Source organism: Meriones unguiculatus, chromosome 8 (assembly GCF_030254825.1).
Source record: "Meriones unguiculatus strain TT.TT164.6M chromosome 8, Bangor_MerUng_6.1, whole genome shotgun sequence".
Classification (NCBI taxonomy): domain Eukaryota; kingdom Metazoa; phylum Chordata; class Mammalia; order Rodentia; family Muridae; genus Meriones; species Meriones unguiculatus.
In genome coordinates, this window is record NC_083356.1 from 46475771 (window position 1) to 46500990 (window position 25220).

The following is a 25220-nucleotide window of genomic DNA, read 5'->3' on the forward strand; positions in this document are numbered from 1 at the left end:
AGGCCTCAGTCTCTTTATTCTTATCACAACTATCCCCCAGTGTAATTTACTACAGCATAAGGAGAAATAAAAGGGCACCTGAAACTGATTATAGGAAACCTTGGCTCATAAGATCTTCTGGGTATGGACTAGTCCTTTACACTGACACAGTCCCTGCCTAGTGCCAGCCCACCTCCACATTGGGAAAAGCTTATCCATACCATCTGGGAAATTTCCTTACAGTTACTCACCTTGGAGAGCCAACAGGTAGCTCCCAGCCCCAGAGACAGTAACACTTCCCCCATGGCACAGGACTGCCTTATTTCTTCTTACTAGATCAGCAGCTTCCCTGGACTGTAACTGTGAGCAGTCACTTCAGGCTATGCCCTGAAGAAAAATTCCTGGACAAGACAACCTCATTGTCAGTAACATTCTATTTAAAATGTCAACGGTGTCGCTACACTGACACCCAATGATTTCCCGAACTTGGCAAGCTCTAGTTAAATGAGAGCTGTTCATGAACCCAAGTTTCTGTCTTCACTCTCCCCATATCATGTTGCCAATTTTAAATTAAACATGATGGGTATTTATGAGAATTTACCAACAAGGGTTATGGTTTATTTTGTTTTCCCAAAGAGCTGATAGATATGCAGTGCCCACCCCCATTGCTGACATCCTAACCTTACTTTCATCACACTAAATGTTTCCCACTGATCACTTCTACACAATGCTCCTTTCACCTAATATTATGCCTGAATATTTTATGTATTTCATGATTGTTTCCATTTAGTAGGTTAAGAGTTTTGACATTTAGAGATATTAAATGTCCAATGCTATACAGGGTAAGACCCAGAGTTTAAGAGCAGGTCATTCTGAACCCAAGTCTATAAGACACATGAATACACTAGCACTGTTAAAACCTCCTGCAGATGTTTTAGGGCCAAGAGTTCAGTCTCTTGGTCGCTGGACTGACATTGCTGTCCTGCTCCTCAGATGCAGTGTCATCCTGGCACCGGCATCTAAAAAACAGAACACCAACAACACAGGCTCTAAGAGCAACAATCAAATACATGAGACCTCATGAAACTGAAAAGCTTCTGTAAAGCAAAGGACACTGTCATTAAAACAAAGCGACTGCCTACAGATTGGGAAAGAATCTTCATCAACCCTCAATCTGACAGAGGGCTAATATCCAGTATATATAAAGAACTAAAGAAGTTAAACAACAACAAATCAAGTAATCCAATTTAAAAAAAAATAGTGTACAGAGCTAAACAGAGAATTCTCAATAAAGGAATATCGAATGGCAGAGAAACACTTAAAAAAATGTTCAACGTCCTTAGTCATCAGGGAAATGCAAATCAAAACGACCCTGAGATTTCACCTTATACCCATCAGAATGGCTAAGATCAAAAGCTCAAGAGACAACACATGCTGAAGAGGTTGTGGAGAAAGGGGAACCCTCCTCCACTGCTGGTGGAAATGTAAACTTGTACAACCACTCTGGAAATCAATTTGGCACTTTCTCACACACTTAGGAATAACACTTCAAGATCCAGCTATACCACTCCTAGGCATATATCCAAAAGACGCTCAAGTATACAACAAAGATATCTGCTCAGCTATGTTTGTATCAGCTTTATTTGTAATAGCCAGAAGTTGGAAACAGCCCAGATGCCCCTCAGTTGAGAAATGGATGCAGAAATTGTGGTACATCTACACAATGGAATATTACTCAGCAATAAAAAACAAGGAAATCATGAAATTTTCAGGTAAATGGTAGGAACTGGAAAAGATCATCCTGAGTGAGGTATCCCAGAAGCAGAAAGACACACAGGGTATATACTCACTCATAAGTGGATACTAGACATATAATATAGGATAAACATAATAAAATCTGTACACCTAAGGAAGCTAATCAGGAAGGAAGACTCTGGCTAAGATGCTCAATCCCCATTCAGAAAGGCAAAGAGGATGGACATTGGAGAAGAGAGAAAACAGGGAACAAGACAGGAGACTACCACATAGGGCCTCTGAAAGGCTCTACCCTGCAGGGTATCGAGGCTCAGAGACAAACTTTGGTCAGAGTACAAGGAATCTTATGAAAGAAGGAGATAGAAAGACCTGGAGAGGACAGGATCTCCAGAAGGACAGCAACAGATCCTAAAAGTTTGGGTACAGGGGTATTTTCTGAGACTGATACTCCAGCCAAGGACCAGTCATGGAGATGGCCTGGAACCCCTGCACAGATATAGCCTATGGCAGTTCAGTATCCAAGTGGCCTCTATAGCAATGGGGACAGGGACTATCTCCAACATGAACTGATTGGCCTGCTCTTTGATCACCTCCCCTGGAGGGGGGAGCAGCCTAACCAGGCCACAGAAGAAGACAATGCAGCCATTCCTGATGAGACCTGATAGACTAGGATCAGAGGGAAGGGGAAGAGGACCTCCTTTTTCAGTGGACTGGGTGAGGGACACGGGTGGGGAAGAGAGAGGGTGGGCTTGGGAGGGGAGGTACAAGAGGGATACAAAGTGAATAAACTGTAATTAATAAAAATTAAAAAACTTCTTGCAGATCTAGTATCATTGAGCATATATGTTCTGCAACTGTACTAAAATACTGATAGAAATGAGTTATAAAAATACTATTTCTCTTGTGATAATTTCTAAACTAAGGCTGATCTACATAAATTTCAAAGTAATTTGAGAAAAACCCTCATTAACCCTTTTTGTTTATTATCCCTCAATCCTGACATAGGTAAAAAGTGACTCTAATGTATCTATTTAACGTGAATTTCATCTCATCCCTTCCTACTCATCATTTGTTTCTTCACACTTCTCTTCTGGCCTTGCTTATGTAAAGATCATTTTTAATATCCATTTGCTTTTTTTTCATGAGATAGTGGGCATCTCAGTAACACTGCTCTTGCTCTCCCTGAAGGTTCTCTCCATAAAGGCACCATGTCATAAAAGATGTTATTGTTAAAATAAACTGTGTTATGTCTTAACCAAAGTGAGCCAACACTTTCACTGGATGCTTTGATGGGCTCTAAATCTGAGCAGTAAAATCATAGAAACTCTACTTGCCAGGGATTTAGCGGCCAGTGACTTCTTCTCTGAAAATTCCCAAAGAATTATTGTGCCCCACCCTCTCAACTTCCTAAGTCTAATGGTTTTTATGGTGCCATATTTTGTTTTCAGACTACCTAAAAATGGAGAATATAAAGTTCCTCCATATGTCATTAACCTGAATGTCTTGATACTTGCAATAAGGAACAAAACCGTTTTCTTTTGTATTTCAGCCTACTAATCCTCCCTAGAAGGCTTTCTGCAAACCCACATTATTTTTCTCACATCTCAACCTGTGTCAGGGATTAAGTGCTGTTAGAACTTTACCCATTTTATAATGCTCTTACTTATAAATCACCTACTTATGTTCATAATGGTTTAATTTTCCTCTCTGGTTACTTCTCTCTGGGGTAATAAAAATCAGATTATTATACTATGGTTCCATACTTTTTCCCCAAGCAAATCAATGAATTTCTGACACACACAATCTCACACACCATTTGAAGTTTTATGCACCAAAATCTGAGACCCTATAGATCTATCTAAGCATGGGCAAACCAGGACTACACAGTAGTCTATCAAAACTGAGTTTAAATACTGGCCCATGTGGACCATATTGACTAAATTTTATCTTGTCTGGCCATGAGGCATAATTTCTATGGAAAATAAAAAAATGATTTTGTCTACTCTATTGCTCTTAAGACATTATTTTCATATTATTTCATGTAGCAGAAAGTTAGCTCTGGTACCTTTAGAAATGACTTAGGACCAAGTGAATATTTTTCACCTGTACATTTCTATTGCTTCTAGCTGTTCTGAACCTTTCAGTCTTGACCCTGCTTATATAGCAACTTGAACAACGTTTTGGCCATTTGAGACACACAGAAAAGAGAAAGATAAGAGCAGTAGTTGTGAATGCAGATATGACTTCGTATTCTGTCACAAGATGCACAGGTCAGCCCTCAGAGAATAATCCAACTCAAAATGCTACTGCCATTGATGTTGAGAAAAATCTATCCTAGGAATATATTAATTCTTTTTTATTCTGGTATTTCTAATGTGCGGTTTATCAAACAACCCAAGCAGAGAGTTGCCACTCTGTTTTGAGTGTAGGCATCTGTGTTCTCATTCTCTTGGTCCTCATTAATGCAGGAATGACTTACTGTTGGCAAGATAAAAAACTGAGCAGGGAAAGAGAGAGGAAAAAGTCCTGTTTCACCTCCATTTCTTACAAGCCAATGAAGAAAGGCCAGTTAGAATAGTTAAGGGCTGGAAGTAGGCACGCTTGAGCACACAGTGAGAAAAGGATATCAGAATGAACACTAGAAAACTCGTGAGGTGAAAAGCTTTGTCTCTCTGCAGCTCCCAGTGACAGCAATTTCCTTTCGCCAGGCTTTTTTCAGATCCTTGTGTCCTCAGTACTCCCACCAGGCCTGTTCCCTTTGTAAAGGCTGTCTTTCAAAGGAGCACTATTTTATTTTTGGATAACACTTGCATAGAATGTTCCTCTTGTGGAAAAGGATAGAAAATGAGAATAGAACATTTCTGCAAACCTTAAGCTACGTGTTTCACACTAACACAACACAACGTGAAATCAGGACTCTCAGTTTTTTTCCCTAGGTGAAGTCTCTGAAGCTCAGCCCAGAGCTAAGGAACTGTGTGAACAACTGACAGCAAGCATTGAAAAAGCAAAGCTAAATCCGCATTATGTCTTTCTGTCCCTAAACCATGTCCTTTCCACCTGTGTGGTAACACAGTTTCCCAGGTTACATTTTACCCTCTGTCTATTAAATGGTGTGTGCATCCAGAAATTCCTCCAGGCCTCATCATTACTTGCAGTAATTTCAGACATCCATCTAGTTCATTATGACACATCTTTCAAATGAGGAGGTCCATCACTATCCATTAATCTGATCAAATAGGCATGACATTCAGTCCACCTAGGCAGAGTGTCATGCCAAGGAGGACTTTGAAATATTAGCCGAGGAGACAAGTATTACTAATGCCAAGCATCGATAAATCTATTCACATTGAAGCACTGTAATCACAAACCAAAGTTTGACTTGTTTTAATAGGTCCGGCAGCATAACACATCGATTTCCTACACATCTTCTTTGACCCTGAGTCACAGGTTTGTTTGACTTAATAAATGCAATGGGTCACGTGCTATAAAATCTTACCTTCTGTGCCACCAAAGATGAGAATATCTTTTGGTGCTCAAAGGGGGATACCCAGAATGCATAGGAGTCTCTAAAAATAATTCCATGATAGAATTTTAATTCACAAATGTGCTTTTAATGTCAATATTTTTAAGTTTTCATATGCACATACATTTTTCTTCATATACTTGTTGCTTGCTTTTTTCAATTTCCCAGGCTATATTATGATTTATGAGCCTAAAAATTACATTGTTCTGTGCTACATGCTTGTCCCATAGTTGAACTGTAATTTCTGCATCTATTGCACTCTCCTGAATCCCAAGACAAAAGATTTACTTCTTTAATACTGGCTTGAAGTGGCAGTAATTGAAAATAGAGGGCAGGTTAAGATCTACAACCCTTTACCACCACAGTGTCTAGAGGGCCTATAGATGTCATAGTTTCACCAAGAGGCCAGCATTGAGTGCAGAAAATAATTAGCATATTAGTCATTGACATTTTGAGTTGAATAATTTATCTTCACTCAAGTTTTTTTTTTTTTAATACCCGTGGGAATTCATAAAAGTAGGAAATTCAAGACTTCTCTGGGCTGAGGCCACCATGCCTTCTGGCAACTCCTTTCACAAGGAATAGTCACATTCTCGCCTGCAGAGTCTTAAAGTTGAAAGAGCATTTGAAAAACAACATCCTATCCACAGCAGAAATTTGACCTTGTAATATTCCTTGCATAGATAAAGTTATTCTCCTACATCTGGGCCCTCCAGTGACAAGGTTTTGATTAAGTTTTGAGGCAGCCTGCTCCGTGTGCACAGACCTTCTATTTTTTTTTTATGAGTTAAGCTATAGACTCATAATATTTAGTTTCTTTGATTTAGTAAAATGACTGAACATCAGTGCTTGTCATAGGTCCTATGCCAGGTCCTGGAGGTACAGTGGCGACCACAATAGTCACTGCCTATAACCTTTTAGAGATAGTACATCTAGTTTAGGATTTTTCTTAAACAAAATCGCACTACATGAATAGCCAGTTTCCGAGGATAGCTTTGGCACTGAAGATGCTCGCATTCTCTCAGGTGTCTGGTGTGCTTTTCTCTGAAGTATTTCATTAACCTAATACCTATGCTTTGACTGGGCAAGACTGTGATTCTGTGGTAGAGTCTTGAATGTGTGATGCCCTACACTCAATCCCCAAACTGGAAGAAAAAGACAACAAACAAACAAACATAAAAACCTTGACTAAGACAGGAACCACACCATAGGTGTCTAACAGTGGTGTTTTAGTATGGTGTGACTATCTTAGCTCTCCCCACATGCAACCAAACCAAGCTGAGCCCGCTGTTTACCTGCACTGGAACTACTGTTCTTGATGGTGCTGTGGAGTTGCTACTGCAGGAGTAACACCACTTGCTGAGACAAGATGCCCTGTTCAGTGTGGACATTCTCCAGCTCCAGATTCTAGATTATTCACCCCTTTTCTTACATCTTCCACCTGCTTCACCTCCTCTAGTATTAATGTTGAACTACTCAAACTTCCTGAGTGGAGAAAAAAAGAGATATATGAAAAGCTGTGGTTATCTGGTAAAAAGTGCAATGATCCATGTTGAAACTGAGTTCTAGAGATGAGTAGCTATTCAAAGTTGTCTGTCCTCTAGAAAGTCTGAGAGGCCTTTATCTCCAAGCTTGATCAGTCATTGAATATAGATTGGCCTTTGGTGTGAATATGTTCTTGGACATACATAAAGAGGCTAACTACACCCAGGAAAACACAGGAAATAAATAACACCATATCAGTAAAACCAAAAAGAAAGTAATCAGACACACACACACACACACACACACACACACACACACTCCGCCATCACCAACACAAAGTAACAGGAATTACCAACCACTTGTCATTATACTTCTGAACGTCAATGGCATCAACTCCCCAATAAAAAGACACAGGCTGACAGAATTGAAGAATAAATGGGACCCATAATTCTGTTGCACACAAGAAACAGCTCAGCAATAATGATAGTCATTACCTCACAATAAATGGCTGGAAAAATGGTTTTCCAAGCAAACAGACACATGAAGCAAGCTGGAGTACCTATTCTCTTATTTAACAAAAGAGATTTTTAACCAAAGTTAATCAAAAGAGATTGGGAAGGGCACCTCATACACATCAAAGAAAAAAATCCACCAAAATCATGTCTCAGTTCTGAACTTCTGGAGATATCTCCATTCCTGACTTCAAACTATCCTACAGAACAATAGCACTAAAAACTGTATGGTACTGGCATAGAAATAGACTGCTTGATCAATGGAATCAAATAAAAGACACAGAAATAAACCCAGACACCTATGGACACTTGATTTTTTACAAAGAATCCAAAACCACATAATGGAAAAAAAATAACAAATAGTACTGATCTAACTGGATGTCTACATGTAGAAAATGCAAATGGGTCCATTTTATCACTCTGCACAAAAGTAAAGTCCAAGTGGATCAAAGACATCAACATAAAACGAAACACACTAAATCTGTTGGAAGAAAAAGTGAGAAAGAACATTGAACTCATTGGCACAGGAGACAACTTCCTAAACAGAACAGCAACAGCACAGGCTCTAAGATCAACAATTAATAAATGGGACCTCTTGAAACTGAAAAGCTTCTGTAAGGCAAAGGACACTGTCAATAGAATGAAATGACAGTCTACATGTTGGGAAAAGATCTTCACCAACCTTACCTATGAGAAAGGACTAATATCCAAAATATATAATGGATTCAGGAAACCAAACATCAATTATCAAAATAACCCAATTTAAAAATGCGGCAAAGAACTGAACAAAGAACTCTCAACAGAGGAATCTTGAATGTCCGAGAAGCACTTAAATCCTCAGTGTCTTTTGTCATCATGAAAATACAAATCAAAACGTCTCTGAGATTCCATCTCACACCTGTCAGAATGGCTAAGAACAAAATTTCAAGTGACAGCATAGGATGGCAACTGTGTGGAGAGAAGGGAACACTCCTCCATTGCTGATGGGGGTGTGAACTCGGACAACCACTTTGGAAATCAATCTGACACTTAGAAAATTGGGAATAGCTTTACCTTAAGACCCAGCTATACTGCTCCTGAGCATATACCCAAGAGACACTCCACTGTTCAACAAGGACACTTGCTCAACTATGTTCATAGCAGCTTTACTCATAATAGCCAGAATCTGGAAGCAACCTAGATGTCCCTCAACCAAAGAATGATTAAAAAAAAAAAAAAAAAAAAAAACTCTGGCACATTTACACAATGGAATACTATTCAGCTATTAAAAACAAAGAAATCATGAAATTTGTGGGCAAATGGATGGAACTAGAAATGGTCATCCTGAATGAGCTAACCCAGACCCAGAAGGACCACACATGGTATGTATCCACTTGTAAGTATATTTTACTGATATAGTACAGGATAAACAGACTGTGAGGCACAGACCCAAAGAAGATAAGAAACAAGGAAGATCCAGGAGAGGATGCATAAATCTCACTTGGAAGGGACAGAGATAGTGGTTGGAGAGGGAACGAGGTAGGAGAGAGGGCCCAGAGAGCTATGAGGGTGAAGATCAGTCCTGGGGAAAGCAGGGGTAAGAGTACAGAAGGCCTGTAGAGAAAAGAATTGAGGGTGGTAGCATCTCTGCGACAAGCCGGAGACCTAAGTCAGAGTAGGATCCTCTGAGGATATGAGGGGGACTCAAGCAGAGACTCCTAGAGACTGAAGAAGACACCCTCTAACTAGACTAGTCCCCTAGCAGAGGAAGGGGAACACCAACCCACTCACAAAAACCTCAACCCAAAATTTACCCTGCTTCTATATTATCATACTATATATTTCTCCCATGTCTGTGTTTTATGATATATGAATATGTCTCTTCTCAAAGATGTTGACCTTTCTCCGGGGTAGCATTAGGTAATTGTTACTTTGTCCTTTTATTGACACATATAAATAGTCAACAGACATATTCCATTAGTAAATACTTAGTTAGGACCTATTATTTGCCATGAAACTTTCTAAGTGTCTCCAAAAGCTTTATTTGTCAAGAAAAAGACAAATAACCTAAAAGAAGGTGCAATAAAGTGATGCAGATGCTATAGGCAAAATAATATTAGTGATGATATACTGTGAGCCTGGCAGTCTTTTAAGAGGCTTGCATGTGTTAATTCATTTAATCCTTTCAGTAATCCCATGAGCAATAACTCTAGGAAGGGAACAAAATCTATCCTAAGGAAAAATTGCCCATTTGGTAAGCCATCATTATTAATGAGACTTTTGTCTGCAAAAGACAGGACAATAGCCCCACATGAGACTAGGAAGATGAAACAAAGCTAGCCAAAGATGATATAATCATCTGCCCTCCTACAGGCTAAGGTTTGGTCATTGAGGTTTTGATTTTTTTTCCATTTTTTTTATAAATGAATGTATGAAGGGAGGGAAGAAATAAACTGGTAGATTAAAATTTTAGCTAAAAAAAATAAAAACTTTTTAAGGGTAAAAATTTATAGGATGTGGGAGAATGGTCCAAGGGCCCTTTGAATCTTAACCCCTAATGCCTATTTTAATGTCCACCTGTCACGTTCCAAATTTCTGATAAACATTTTACTTTTCATATGGTGGTTCAAGTAGAAAACTGAAGAATTTCTTTATATAATCTGAAAGATTAAGCAAAACAACACAACAGGATTTCTGCTGCCTGAAGCCAACCGCTACTGCTTGTGTTGTGGCAAGAGGCAAGATCAGAGGGGGTTACTGCTCTTGATGGCTCAGGGCTGCACTCCTGTGCTTCTCTTCTTAGGGAGAGATTCTGGGGAAGGGATAGACAACCGGAAACATTGACCTGAGTGTTTGAGCATTGATGGTGCATGGTTCTCAATCTAGTCACATATATTCCTAATTTTTAATAAGTTTGGGGGCTTATGGAGGAACCAATAAGCAGTTCAATTATGATTTATAGAAGGCTCATAATAAAATATATAAGGAAACTTCTTTATAAACAGAATTTTAATATTTGTAACCCATGAGAGTGTTTCTGAGGTCCTTATTCCCAAACTTGCCTCTCAATCGATTCAATCTTGTATTTGAATTATTCATAGTTATTTGCATTCAGCACCTCTCTTCAACATGGCTGACCTCCTCTGAAAGGCTATATTATCAGGAAAGGGGAAAATCTATAATATTGGGCAATCTAAATGATTTTGTCATTAGCATGACATGTTTTTTTATAATGCTACATTAACTATGAGCAAGAAAATAGATTAGGAACAAATTGGAGCTCAACATATTAAGTAGAACCCATTTTAGCATAAGTGAAACACGCCAGGCAGCAATACCCATCACTGTATTTATATCAAAACGCTCATTCTTGTAGGAGATAGAAGGTGAGCAATCTGAATCAAAATCCAAGAAAGTAAAAAGGCAGTGTGGTCAATGATGTAGGTCCTGGTGATAACCCAGCTCTTCACGTCTTCTTCCGTGCCCCCTACACTATATGAGTTATCGGCACCTCTCATGAAAGAGGCAGGGCACACTTCCTTTCCTTCAGAGCTTGAGTTTATTCGCACAGCTTAATAGAATAAAGCATAGCATGCCATCCATATCAACCCTGAGTCTGAGCAATGTAAACCTTTTTTTTTTATTGGTTCTCTTGATTTCTGTTATATCTTAATGATAAGAACATGCTCAGGCCACAGACAAGAGATCCTCAGTCAAAAGCTACTGTTAAGTAGCTGCTCCAGTTAAGCTCTTCCAAGTGAGCCAAACTCCTAGTAGGGGAGACCCAGATGTGGTATGAGAAATAAATATTAACTGTTGGATACCATGGCCATTTTGTGCTACTCCTCACAATTCTTGTGGGCATAGTTGAGTGATATAAATGAATATCGATTCTTCATTCAAAGATGACCTCAAATGCAAACTTCACAGTAGATTCACCTTGAAATGTACCTCAGATAAGAAAGCTAGAAATAAGGGGACCAAGAAAAAAAAAGGCCAGAAAAATAAATGGAATAAATGGCTCCTTGAATTAGCTTTCATTCCTAAGATAAAAACAGCATTTGGTCCTCTTTGACACTTGGGGACTCTAGCTTGACACTTTTAATTAAAAAGACATTAAAAAATTAACTCAGCACTCTTTTCACTTTGCTCCAGGGCAGCTCATGAAAGATCGCTGCTTTGCTATTGGAATGCCTAATATCTGTTTCCAGGCTCCTCTGTTCCCCCTCCTCCTGGAAAGGCTGTGAATGTCAGTGACTCTGCTGAGCAGCTGCCCTATACAGGCTTAATTTTCTTAGCACTGATAACAGAAAACTGATTCAGCAAAGAAAATTAGTGCATGAATCTAAAGCTCACCGTTTTCATCTTCTGCCATATATCTGACAGAAAGCATAAAACTCAATATTGTTTCACCATCAGGAATGTAAAGAAGTCAATTTGAAATGGCACAATTTTCTTTCGTCCTTGGAGGAAAATGCATATGATGACACGGAGGCTTGGCACTTAAGGCAGCGCTCTGAGATGCAGGGGTAGGGATGGGGTTTCAGGAGCAAGGTTCTCTGACTAGCTCCTACATGCAGCAGTCGCTACTCCTGAGACCTCTGCGGACTGAACTTTGTGCATGGCTCCTGTTGAGAAGTTATCTCGATTTTAGTATGTTTATCCTATATGCCTAATATCCACTTATAAGTGAGTATATACCATGTGTGTCTTTCCGCTTCTGGGTTACCTCACTCGGGATGATCTTTTCTAGTTCCCACCATTTGCCTGCAGAGTTCATGAATTCCTTGTTTTTAATTGCCAAGTAGTTGATTCATTCTGTAAATGTACCACAATTTCTATATCCATTCCTCAATTGAGGGACATGGAAGGAGAAGAGGGAGGGAGGGTAGAATTGGGAGGGGAAAAAGGAGGGGGCTACAGCTGAGATACAAAGTGAATAAATTGTAATAAATTTAAAAATAAATTAGAAAAATTAATGCCAATAAATAAATAAATAAATCTTTTAGTTACAAAAAAAGTCATCTCGAACTTCAGGACTAATTTCAATACTGAAACAGTCAAATGCAGTGAAAAGAGCTGAACTCAGAGCCAACTGAGTTGTCTCAATGGAATGCTCTAAATCTCGTTAATCCTCAGGCTCCTTAAACAGTCTATGACACCTTACCCACAACTCTTGATTTGATAATAATATTGTATCGCCACCATTGAAGGGAGTTAAGCTGGACTTAATTTCACTGCATGGTCATGAGCCAGTAAAGCAAACTCCCATCTTTTAATTTGGTGCAATGTTAATTGCAATCATTTTTTTCTTCTTCTAATTTATTGACTTAAGACAAGTTATCGCCACTTTGTTTCTGGTTATTTTGTGGTCCAGTATTTTAGCCATAAAGAGCCATGGAAATGAGACCTTGTGAGACGTCTTGGGTATTTAAAGGCTAGTCATTCAAGACTATTTCATTTAGAGCATATATTTTGCTAAAATTCTAGTGAGAGTTTTGAAATATTCAAATACAATCTTAAGGCTCCCAAAAGAAGTTAAAGTGTGGAAATTTCTGATCTATTTTGTCAGGGCGGTACTATTTTCCAATTTAATCTGTTTAGTTAGGACTTTTGAGAATCATGAAACTGAATACATTTTAAGAGACACCGAGTTTTGTAGAACCAAGAGCTTTTTCATAGATACATATTTTAGCAGCTGTCTCAAGCAACTTCTCTGATGTATAAAAGAGGTTATTTAAATTTATCACATTCAAAATTAGACTGTTGCATACTGAAGCAATGATTTAAATAAGTTAATGGTAGAATATTTTGAAATTAATAAGATGAAATAAAGGCAAATGATATGACTAGATTCTTCATAGTGTACAGTGTTGTGATGGAAGGAGACTGTTGAAATGGTGGGTACTTGGAAATAACCTCTTAATTCTTGAACTTTTGGAAAATCATTCATTGCACTTAAACATATTTAGCTGTGGTAGCTGAAGAGTTGGGTTGTCAGTGAAGGGCATTGTTGCTCTTTTAGATTCCATTTCTAGTACTTACAAGGTGGCTCGCAACCACCCATAACCCCAGATTCAATGCTCTCTTCTCACCTCTTCAGGGACCAGGAAGGCATGCAGTGCACATTCAATAATGCAGACAAAATCACAAGATACAGAAAATAAAATTAATAAATCTCAAAAATGATATTAAGATATTCCATGTAATATACCTGATAAAATTTGAGGAGAACATAGTAAGTGTTCAATGCTTGATGGCAGTTCCTTACTATTCTTTGATCATTTTTCTTTACCCTTTTCAAGTAACATACCAGATAGCTAAAGTCAAGAGAAACTAGAAAGTATGTGTCCCTCTACTTAAAACATAAGAATAAATTTGGAACTGTTTTGTGTCTTCAAGCTGTATTAAGTTCAATCATTGCCCTGGATTTCTACTACATTCCATTTTGTGTATGTGTGCATGAACAAACACACATACAACACAACGCATGTGCGTGCACGCACACGAACACACATACACACACACACACACGCACGCGCGCACACACACACCACCGTCTTCCTTACAATTTGCATCCTGGGTGAGCTGTGTCTATTTTGATGACCAAAGAATATTTCCCATGGAATTGGAAGGGATCTCCCATTCTCTTTCGCTCCTAAGTATACATCATCAATCACCTGTGCCAACAGCTGCCTGGGCTAGTGATCAGCCAGACACAATCCTTAGATGATACTGAAGCATGAGGCTGTGTAAAAGCACACACATGGAAGTCTTCTCGGGAAATCAATTACAGGCATTGGATTCAGACCCAGGGGCACGATTTTACATTTTATCTTTGAATACCAGCTCTAAGCTCCTCAAAGGTAACAGGGTTTGTGTAATTATAAACATTCCTACTATATAACCACAAAATTGCCAGTGGAGAAAAAAAAGTTAGCCAGTTTAGTTTATACATAACTTTTAATCTCAGTGAAGAGGTCAAAGAAAATGTGAGACTAAAAGAACTCATATTTTTATGAGTTACTTTGATCTGCAGCCCAATTCTAAAGCAGGAACCAAACCCTCTTCAACTATTTTTGTCAGTCTCCAAGGTGCATTTTCTCTTATCTCTCTTACTCTCTCAACCTCCTCATTCCCTTATCCAATTCTGCTACATTCAGAATAAATACTAGTGTAAAGCATATTCTCGTCCCAATTTCCCTGTTTAGCTGCTTATCCTGAGTACACTTCCATATACTGGCACTTATGCGTTTTTGATGAAACTCAATTTTGGAGGTTAGGGTCTCTTTACAAATCACACGATAACAATCTCATCATATTGCTGTCTCCTCATCGCTCTTCCTTTCCTCTGTCCTTCCTCAAATGAGAAATAAGAAAATCAGTTTCCTTATACAGCAGAGTAAACTCCTGTCATTCTAAGTGCTTTCTGCAGTAAACATGGCTGGTTTTCTCTAGGGTAGTCTAGCAAATCAAATGTTCTCCATGCTGGGATGCATTGCTCATGTAATAAGGGATGTGCCTGCGGTTTTACTAAGCAAGTTTTCATGGCAGACAAAGAGCATCCTTGTTTGCCAGGCTTCTTCAGGAGTAGATATTGGATAACATGTATATGTAAAAGGGAGAGTGAAATTACCTAATTTTCAGTGATCTAATAGTATATGATTTATTTCTCACTCATACTAGGGCTTTTGCATAAATGATGGCAGGAGATTAATTTATTGATGCTCAGAAAGCTTTAGATAATGAGCAGCAGAGGAAAGGCAAAGGCTTAGGTCTCCGAATCCTTGTGTGTGACATTATGCTCATTGTCTTTGCTCAGCTAAATAATAACTGTGAGCCTCTGGTTAGAGATCAGGAAGTCCTCTTCTTGATCAAGGTTGACCTCAAAGCTCTAATTCACATATTTCTATTTTTGTTCTTCCAGAAAAAAAAGAAAAAAAAAAAAAAGATCATGCTTTTCTTTTTAAATGATGCCCTGCTTGGAAACATCTCCAAGAAGATTCCTTTCTTTTCGCCAAATAAATAAATAAATAAATAAATTGCAAGGTCTGGTTTAGTTTGTTTGCTTCCTTGTTTGGGGTGAGGTTGCTTTTCAAAAAGACCCGGTGCACGTTGGCTGTGCAGCCCTCTGCCACTACACTCTCAAGTATTGTGGTTTTTAAAAAAATCTGGCCACCCTTCCTTTGATATAAAAGAACCACATGGGGTTGAGTCATACACTGTGGAGAGAACACAGCTAATTATGGGATGTGCTGGATCCAGAGAAGATGTTAGCTGCTTCGTAATTCCAAACTGCAGGCCAAGGGAAAAGAGGCACGGAAAGCCCATTAATACAAGGAAGGGAACACAGAATCACTGCACCCTGGGCCCCAAACTAGAACAGTGGTCAGGTTCTCACACTTTCGTCCCTATGAACTTTTAATGGTAAGAACTGATTGGGCTTCAAGAATGCCTATGATCCTGAACCACTTTTAAGTGAAGTGTTGTCTTAACAATGTCAGGGTTTGATTATTTGGATGTTAGGATGTTAGGATGATTGAGAGACTGAACTTCTCCACATGGAAGGTGGGAAAGCTATTGATCATCAAGTTCATGTTACAGAACTATTTGTAACCCGAAATGTTTCTTTTTCCTGCCTTTAAAACAGTATCTGTTCCTCTGTTACAGTTTTTTAATATGTAAACTGTATTGTTCTAAACAAACTATTGTATTTAATATAGAAAAGTAGTATTTAAAACTAAAAGATGATTGACCATAGTAGAGTAGCCACTTTCATAAAGGATTACCCATTCTTGAAATGTCCTGTAATTTAGAAGGACCAGGCTACGAACATTACTCTTTATACAACCGACAATTTCCTTATGTTTTGTTTAGATTTCAATTCAAATTCTGATTAAGGTAAATAACTTCCCAGGAGGAGCAGACACAGACTGGGATGAAAGTAACGTGCAGCTTTTACTGGCCATATCTCATGATCCCGAGTAGCCAGGTGGATGGTGACTGTAGTAGGACACAGAGTGACTGGCCTGGAACAGAAGAGGACAAGACCATCAGAGAGTACTAACACTCACTGTGGGAAACCGCAGCGCGCTGTGTGGCCCGTTTCCTTGGGGTCCCCACCTAGGAGAATCTGAGTCATCAATGAGGCAAAGCTTGTAACAGTGTTCTACTCTAATAGACCCGAATCGACGCCCTTGATTTCCTGAAGAGAAACTTCATTGCGACCTGATTGATAAACCACATACTTGACGCTTTAAAACTGCACAACTCGGCAAGGTTGGTGACGCACACCTTCCACACCAGCGCTCAACGCAAGAAGTAAGCAGACGTCCGGTGAACTGATGCTAGCCTCGTTCACACAGCAGAGTGAGCTCCAGGTCAGCCAAGGATACACAGTGAAACCTTGACTCAATAAAAATGTTCAAAAATTGTCTTAACTCTGCGATTTTCAAAGGATATTTGGGAAGTTTTGCAACCATCACCACTATCTAATTTCGGCACATTTCTCACCCTGTAAAATCCTGCTTGGGGTCGTTAGCAGTTACATCCAATTTCTCCTTTCCTCTAGCCTTTGGCAACCACACATCTGATTTCTGTGGCTGTGGATTTGCATCTCTCACAGTACATGGAGCTATAGTTTCTGTGGCTTTAACTGACTGGCTTCTTTCCCTTAGCATGTATTCAAGATCATTTTATTGCAGCATGCAACAGCACTCTATTACCACCCATGCCTGAATAGTATTTTGTTGTATAGGTATACCAGACTTTGCTTGCACATTTACTAATTACAGATAATGGCATGGTTTCCTCATTTTGGCCAGTTGTGATCAACATTTCTACAAACATTCATGCACAAGCTTTTATAAAGAATGTTAGATGTAATGGCATGAAATGATAAAGATATACAGTTATACAGAATCAGTACTTACAGTAACACACATAATGTGATCCACTTACAATTTTGTTTTTATATTACATACACAGACATAGACTTACTTATAAAAATATAAAAAATAATCACTAAAATTTGGACCCAGAAAGTGGAAGATTATAATTCTGCCTTATACACATTTATATTATTTGAGTCATTTATTAGTTTTATAATAAAAGACAAAAATTTTAATATTCGCAAATAAAATTTGTGGTTTGTTAAAGACCTCACTTCTTGCAAAAGTCTTTTCTATCATCTTAGACAACTGTGAGTTGACTGTAACTGAGAAACCATGGTTCTTTTTCTACATTTCACTATCATCATCACCATCACAAATATTTCCTGAACTAAGTGCTAGCCACAGATTTCAATATGTATATTACCTCACTTAATCTTGAGAATGTTTGATTGAAGTACATGTTACATTTGCTTTACAAGTAAGAAAACAAGGACAAGGAGACTGACCTGATTCTTCTGTCCCTTATCAACTGTCATGGTAGAAAATCCAACCAGAGTTTCTTTCCTCAACTCTAATTTTTCTATTTAAACTAGGAGAGACAAACTAAAGAGAGTTTTCTGAGTTCAAGGCCACAACTTGAAAGTTCATTTGTGTGTGTGTGTGTGTGTGCGTGCGTGTGTGTGCATGTGTATGTCTATAAAATTGTATTACATGTGTGGTTGGATGTCTGTAGAGGTCATAAAAGGGTTTGAACCCTCTATAGTAGGAGTCACAGATGTCTGTGTGCAGCCTGAATTGAATGCTGAGAACTAAACTCAGGTCCTTTGAAACAACAGCAATTGCCTTAGTACCATCATCCCTTCAGGAACCTGTTTTCCTTTTGCACATTAATTTATGAAGTTGAAAAATAGAATTTCATGGACTCATGAGAGAAACCCTTTCACTCTGGCCAAGGAGAAATATATCCCATACATGTTATCTCAATGTAATGTCAATCATCTATTTTTAAAGTTGAAGTTAAAGATACTAAAAACATGATAAAAACAGCTCCAAGATGGAATTTTTTTTTTTTTTTTTTTTTTGCATTCTGTAGGGGCTTGTCTTATAGCTCACTGCTTGAGCTTTACTGAGCTATGAAAATAGCAAAAGTAATCCATTTTGCAAAATAAATCTTTTTAGAAAAGTGATGTTGCATTTGTGCTTTAGAACAGAATTGGACATTTCCAGTGGTTTGGAAAATGGACTAAACTTGCCTGTGGACTGTAAGACAGTTTGCCACATAAAATTAGATGTGATATATCTGTGAGAGAATTAATTAAAAGTGCAATTGAGATGTAATTTGCAGATTTATAAAATGGCACCTCTCAGTTAAAAGAAGCTCACTTTGCATTTACATTATTGTTCTTGTATTTACAGTATTCGTTCTTTTTATGTTTTTGCTTTTGCTTTTTTGGGAGGCCGAGTCTTTCATTATAGTAGCCATGTCTAGCTATATAGTCACTCACTGGGTAGTATATAAAAATAGCTTCAAGCCTGTAGCAATATTCCTGCCTCAGCCTCCTAAACAGTCGGGTTACAAGAGTGAGCCACTAAACCTGAAACAGTTAGTTTTAAAAGCATACTCAAGGACATACTCTAGCCAAACGTTCAAACTAGTCTGACTTTCAAACCAATGAGCTTTCTTCATCTGAAAGGTACATGAGGAAAACTGAAGCATGAAAACGTTCAACACCCCACTACTAGCTTGCAAGTGGAATTACCCATAGAACAGTAGTGCAGGCTGCTTGGAAACCTTGACATCAGATCCTGGCTGACAGCCAGCTAAGAAACAATATCTCCTTCCTACAACCAAAGTATCTAGACCCTGATAACAACTTAAGGAAATATAGCTGTGGATTCTTCCCCAGGCCAACAAGGTAAGATCCAGGTGTGGACTGTAGCCAACAACTTGACTTTGGCCTTGAAGGCACTAAGCTAAAGATCAATGGAGACAAGCTTCCTACACCCATAAACTACATAAACTAAATCTATGATAAGCATGCATTGTTTTGATCACAATGCATGTATTAGCAAATGTAAACACCATATAGCTGTTAGGAAAGGAGTATTCTTAAGAGCTAGATTGAGAGAATGCCCAGGCAATGCCTGGCCCAACCAAAGACCCATCTTATTGGAGTATACCAACCACTGATACTATGACCGATGATACTCTACTAAGCTTGCAGACAGGAGTCTGACAGACTTGTCCTCTGAGAGGTTCTAACCAGCAGCACCTCAAGACAGATGCTGATACTCACAGCCAAACACTGGGCGATGCATAGGGAGTCTTATGGAAAAGTAGGAGGAAAGAGAAAAGAATGTGGAGGTGACGGGAGCTCCACAAGAAGACCAACAAAGCCAACTAACTAGGGCCAAGACAGGCTTGCTGAGACTGAAGCATCAACCAAGAACTATACATGTACTGGACCTAGGCCCCTAAAATGATGTAGCAGATGGGCAGCTTATGTTTCACGTGGGTCCTCTAGTGAGGGAAGTGGGGACTGCCTCTGACAGAGATTCACTTGCCAGCTTTTTGATAACTTTTCCCTGTCGGGACTGCCTTGCCAGTCCACAGGGAGAGAGTATAGGCTCAGTCCTGATGCAACTTGATGAGCTGGGGTAGATGGAAAAGGGAGCTCCCCTTTTCTGAGCAAAAGAAGAGGGGGTAAGAGAAGGAAGTAGAGTAAGACTAGGGGGAAAGGATGGATGGGGCTACAACAAGAATGTAAAGTGAATAAAAAATAATAAAAAGCAAGGTATAATACGATTCAAATGTGTGAGCTGAACAATAATATACATATTATATATAGTCTAAATATACTAAAATATATATAGTCTAATTATATATAGTCTAAATATACTAAAAGAATCTAAAATAATACATATTACTTCTTTATGATGGCTGCTTCTGAACAAGCTTGACATTAGAAGTTAAGAAAGGAAAGAAAGTTTCATTTCTTTTTATGGCTCTATACTGTCTGTTCAATAATTACCAGGCATTAATTTTGCAACAAAAACATTTAAAAGTAAAGTACATCGTTTCTCAACTTGGTAGTACATTGTTTACAAAGTTATGTATAACATTTATGAGTGGAGTCTTCTATTTAACACTCATCTCGGATCTATTTCTCATCCTCACAACTTCTCAGGTTGGCCCTCACGGAGGCATTGGGCACTGTATCTATAAAATGTTCTTACTTGTGTAACACAGGTCAGCTCCCGAAAGTATACAAAATGACTGAGAGCATGACTATGGGGATCAGATGAGGACAAAATTATCCCACATAAAACAAAGGCAACCTAGAGTAAACTCTCTACAACTCACTTGACTAAAGATGTCGGGAGAAATACAAGAAAAAAGGGGGCCTTATGTGCTCAAGAATATGGCCCCACTTAAAAAAAATAGATCCAAATACCTTCTGTCGGAGACTCAGAGTCAGGCTTCTATTTTGAACCTGCATATATGCTTCCTTTCCATGTGAAATGACAGAAATATTTTTTGATTGTATAATGAATTGCTTTATTAGTAGAAAGTACCAAATAATCTATATCATACACTTTCATTTTTTTTTCAATGCAGTTTATTCAGGAACCTTGAACAATCATCTATTTTAAAGCCAAATATAAAATATCCTCTTTGGGACCTCCTTGTTCTCATGTTGGAAGCCAGTATGAACATCATCTTTAGCTGGATAGACACTGTCAGCACCACACACAGGCTTCTTGAAACAGCACAGTCTGTCTGTCATCAGGAAAACATTTCTCCTTTGGTCAGAATCCTGTCCTTCCCAATAAATGACTATAATATTCTTTTCTCTACTCTTTGCCAAGGTTCACGAAGTTCTAACTTTGTCAACCATGTTTATCTGCATAATTACATAGTGTAACCTGTGTTTGGAAACTAGTTCCATTTTATAATAGTTTCCCACAAACAAAACAAAACTATCTGCCTGAACTTATCCCCTCAACAAAAATGATTATTGTTTTCTTGTTCAGTTAATGCCAATGTTGGTTTTGGACATGAGCATGATCAGAGAATGGTGCCTTTTCACACACAGTAAGAACATCTTAGTTTCCCAGAATGCCACCATGCCTTGTTCAAAATGAGACCATGAGTAACACACTCAGTGTCTTGGATCACCGAAAAGATGACATCTCCAGTCAGTATTACTATACATGTATTCCAGTCCACCACTTACAGTCATTGAGGCCTATCTTGTTTGACTTTTCCTCTCCCCCCAAAACCAAAGAACCACCTCTTACCCAGGATGGCATAAGCTTCTGATTTTCTTCCTGGTGGCTGACATCCTACAAGGCCCTCCAGATTCCTCTGCTTTCAGAGCTTTTCAAATAAGCAGCTCTACTCACTTATGTCAAGGAGTCAAAAGTTTCCAGAAGCATAACTAACCAGATTACATGTATAATCAAGTCAGCCATGTATGTGTCCTTGAAAATAAATCAGCTTTCTCTGCATTAAACTCCTTATTCATAAGACAACAATTAAAAAGTCCTTACAACATTGTCATGATCACAAAATTGACTGTTATGATATTTGGCACATAGAAAGCAAAATAAAGTTATCTCTGGCTACTAATATTCTTCATAACAACGGGGGCATGTCCATATTCACCAAAGAGATTACACATATCTATGAGGCCTGGGCACTCTTTGTAGGTTTCCCCCAAGCTCTGGGAAGGGATGTGACATTGGAGGAAATCCCATTAACAGTAAGTAAAGTGGAGAAACCTCAGCTGTTCCTGTATCTTCATCTTTTACTGTACTGAGGACCCAGAGCATATGTTTAGTGGTTCTAAGCCACTGTGAATGCACCTTCCCTCTAAAAACAGGTAACGAACATTCTTACTTATGTTCTATGTGTCCCTTAGTACATTGTAAACTTTAACTAGGTACAAAATTTCCTTCCTCTTTTTTTCTATTTGGTGAATTGCCTTGTTTTATACCTGGAAGACAGTTAGTGCTAAATAGAGAATGACAATATGAATGGAAGCAATATTCATGAGCAAGTCAATTAGAGAATGGTAAGTTAAAAGAGGACTTGCCCTGTGCTATTAGCTACCTTATTTGTGAAAGCTTTGTACCTATGTATAAATAATATTCTTCCCCTAGGTTCTCAATGTCCTCTCTCAGGCTTTAGCTTTCCTCTGTATGTTAGACCTCTCCCACTACCACCCCATATATTTGTATCATAACCCTTTCATCTTCCTCTCTCTCTTTATATCCCCCAACACTCACCCACCTTTCCTTTTTCTTTCTGTTTCTTCCCAGCAGCTAGCAGATGTGAATATATTAGTCAAATAAAGATCCCCTAGGAAAAGGTAACAATAGCTCAATATTACTGAAACCAGAATCCAGCGAAATGTCATACTGCAAACAACCTTATCTGCACTCTCTATTGTTGGGCAATATCAAATCCTATCACGAGCTAGAGGAAGTCCCCAGCTCAGTCTTCCTCCCTGGATTCTTGACGGTAAGAGTCTTCAGAGGAATGCCACTGCACACAGCTGGTGTGAATCACTGTGGTCTGTTGGTTTGTTTGCTGCTATGATAAGTCCATTTTCTCTTGTTCTTTCCAAGCCACCAAAGAATACTCAAAGTCCATGCAGAAAGCTTGCTGCAATGTTTGCAGAACTGTACCAGAGAACCTAGAGGAAGCCGAGGGGTTATACAGTTCCTCTCCAGGGGCCAATTCCAGTGTTGTTCTAACTACCATCAAATGCTTGCTTTCGTGGGATTACAACATGTGACTGCTGTAGAGGTCCAGTGAGTGAGTAAACACAACGAAATGCTGGTACTTTCCCTCACCATTGAAACCACTTGCTGAGTGAATCATAGCAGTGTTGTGAGCAAATAAGGGGAAAACCCACTAAGTCAAGAAACTTCCTAGTATAATTGAGGAAGTACTCAGGAAAAGTGAAGCAGAAAGCCTACTGAATATTTCAGATAATACTTCATATGTGACCTGAATCACCTGAGTTCCTTAGCCTGTTGTGAGTTGATTTTACTTAGAGAGTAGATGCTCAGGGATAAATTTTCACCTGAAAGAGAGATTCTTACCATGGATTGATTGAGAATAGCTGAAGCTTAGGTTCAGTCTTGCCTCTTATGCCTATATAACCTTGGGTCGGTTCTTTTATCATTCTAGGCTTCTTTACTTTTGCAAAAGGAAGATGCTAACCCTCTCTTCTTTTGTGAGACCAGGTGACGAGACTCAGACTCACCATGTTACTGATGGTGTCCCTGAACTCCTGGTTATCTTACTTCTGGGGTTTACAGGTGTTTGCTTCCATGCCCGTTTTTATATGGTGCTAGGGAAGAGACCCTGAGTTTCATTTATGATAGCTAAGTGTTATACCAACTAAGCTTCATCCCTAGCTCCTGGGTGCTAATGGTTTTTTTTTTTATCCTAAAAAGCTTTTATTGGCATTTCTTGTGTTAGAGCATCCATCTACAAGCTTATGAGCAGGAACAAGCACATTAGTATTCAGATATTATCAATTGCTCTTGCTGATCTTTGCTGTCTGCCCAGTACAGTGACCAATTCCTAAGAAGATTATCAAGATGTCTACAATTTAAATTAGTTCCAGTGTGGCTTCATGGAACTTCTCTTTTGATGTATAAATTAAATATCCTAGAATAACTGTGCCATTCTATTATCCGAATTCTAATTATCTCATCAAATAATTATGTTTGGATTAATTTAGTAACATTCTAAAACACGCTATGGCAGCTGGAGGAGGATAATAGGAACCTAAGATATGTCAGGGGAAATATCCCTTTGTTCAGCAAATGCATGAAAGCATATACAGTTGCCTAGAAATTGTAAACATGACACAAAGGTAAAATTCAGAACATAACCCAAAGGTAAAATTCTGATATTTCTATTAATGACAGCTTTTGTTTTTTCATTCACCACAGAATAGGCATTGTTAACGTTTTTAGATATATTGACGCATTTCATACACACATACATACATACCAGCAACATGATTATGTTCATTTAAGGAAAAAAGTACTTTACACATGTTTTTCAGCTAGACTTTCTTTAAAAAAAAAAAAAAGATTTATTTATTTATCATGTACAAACACCAGAAGAGGGCACCAGATCTCATTGTAGATGGTTATGAACAGCCATGTGTTTGTGCGAATTGTATAACCAGTGCTCCTAAACTCTGCGTGTTTTTCTGCTTCTGGGATACCTCACTCAGGATGATCTTTTGCCTGAAAATTTCATGATTTCCTTATTTTCAAGTGCTGAGTAGTATTCCATTATGTAAATGCACTGCAATTCCTGCGTAGTTCCTGAAGTCCTTGCTAGAGCAATAAGACAATTAAAAGAGATCAAAGGAAAAGTTTTCAATTACCAATAATCGCTCCTTGGATAAACCTCATTGACTATGATACTGCCACTGTGCAAAGCTAAGGACATTTGATCAATCATGCTTGTAGAAGCTTTATTCGTAATAGCCATAATCTGGAAACAGCTCAGATGTCCCTCAACTGAGGAATGGATACAGAATTTGTGGTATATTTACACAATGGAATACTACTCAGCAATTAAAAACAAGCAAATCATGACATTTGCAGGCAAATGGTGGTAACTATAAAAGATTATCCTAAGTGAGGTATCCCAGAAGTAGAAAGACACACAGGGTATATATAAGTGGATATTAGACATGTAAGATTAGATAAACATACTAAAATCTGTACACCTAAAGAAGCTAAGCAAGAAGGAGGACCCTGGAAAAGATGCTCAATCCTCATTCAGAAGGGCAAGCGGGGTAGACATCAGATGAGGGGGAAAACATGGAAAAGGACAGAAGCCTACCACAGAGGGCCTCTGAAAGACCTTACCTAGCAGGGTATCAAAGCAGATGCTGAGACTCATAACCAAACTTTGGGCAGAGATCAGGGAATCTTATGAAAGAAAGGGAGATAGAAAGACCTGCAATGGTCTGGAACTCCACAAGAACAACAGAACCAAAAAATATGTGCTCAAGGGTCTTTTCTGAGACTGATACTCCAACCAAGGACCAT

The 25220-nt window shown here is 38.6% G+C and overlaps 1 pseudogene; it reads right to left on the minus strand.

Annotated features, from left to right (window-relative positions):
- Positions 1 to 24398: 24398 nt before the first annotated feature.
- LOC132656164 (U4 spliceosomal RNA) lies at positions 24399 to 24604 on the minus strand (annotated as a pseudogene).
- Between the last annotated feature and the right edge of the window lie 616 nt (positions 24605 to 25220).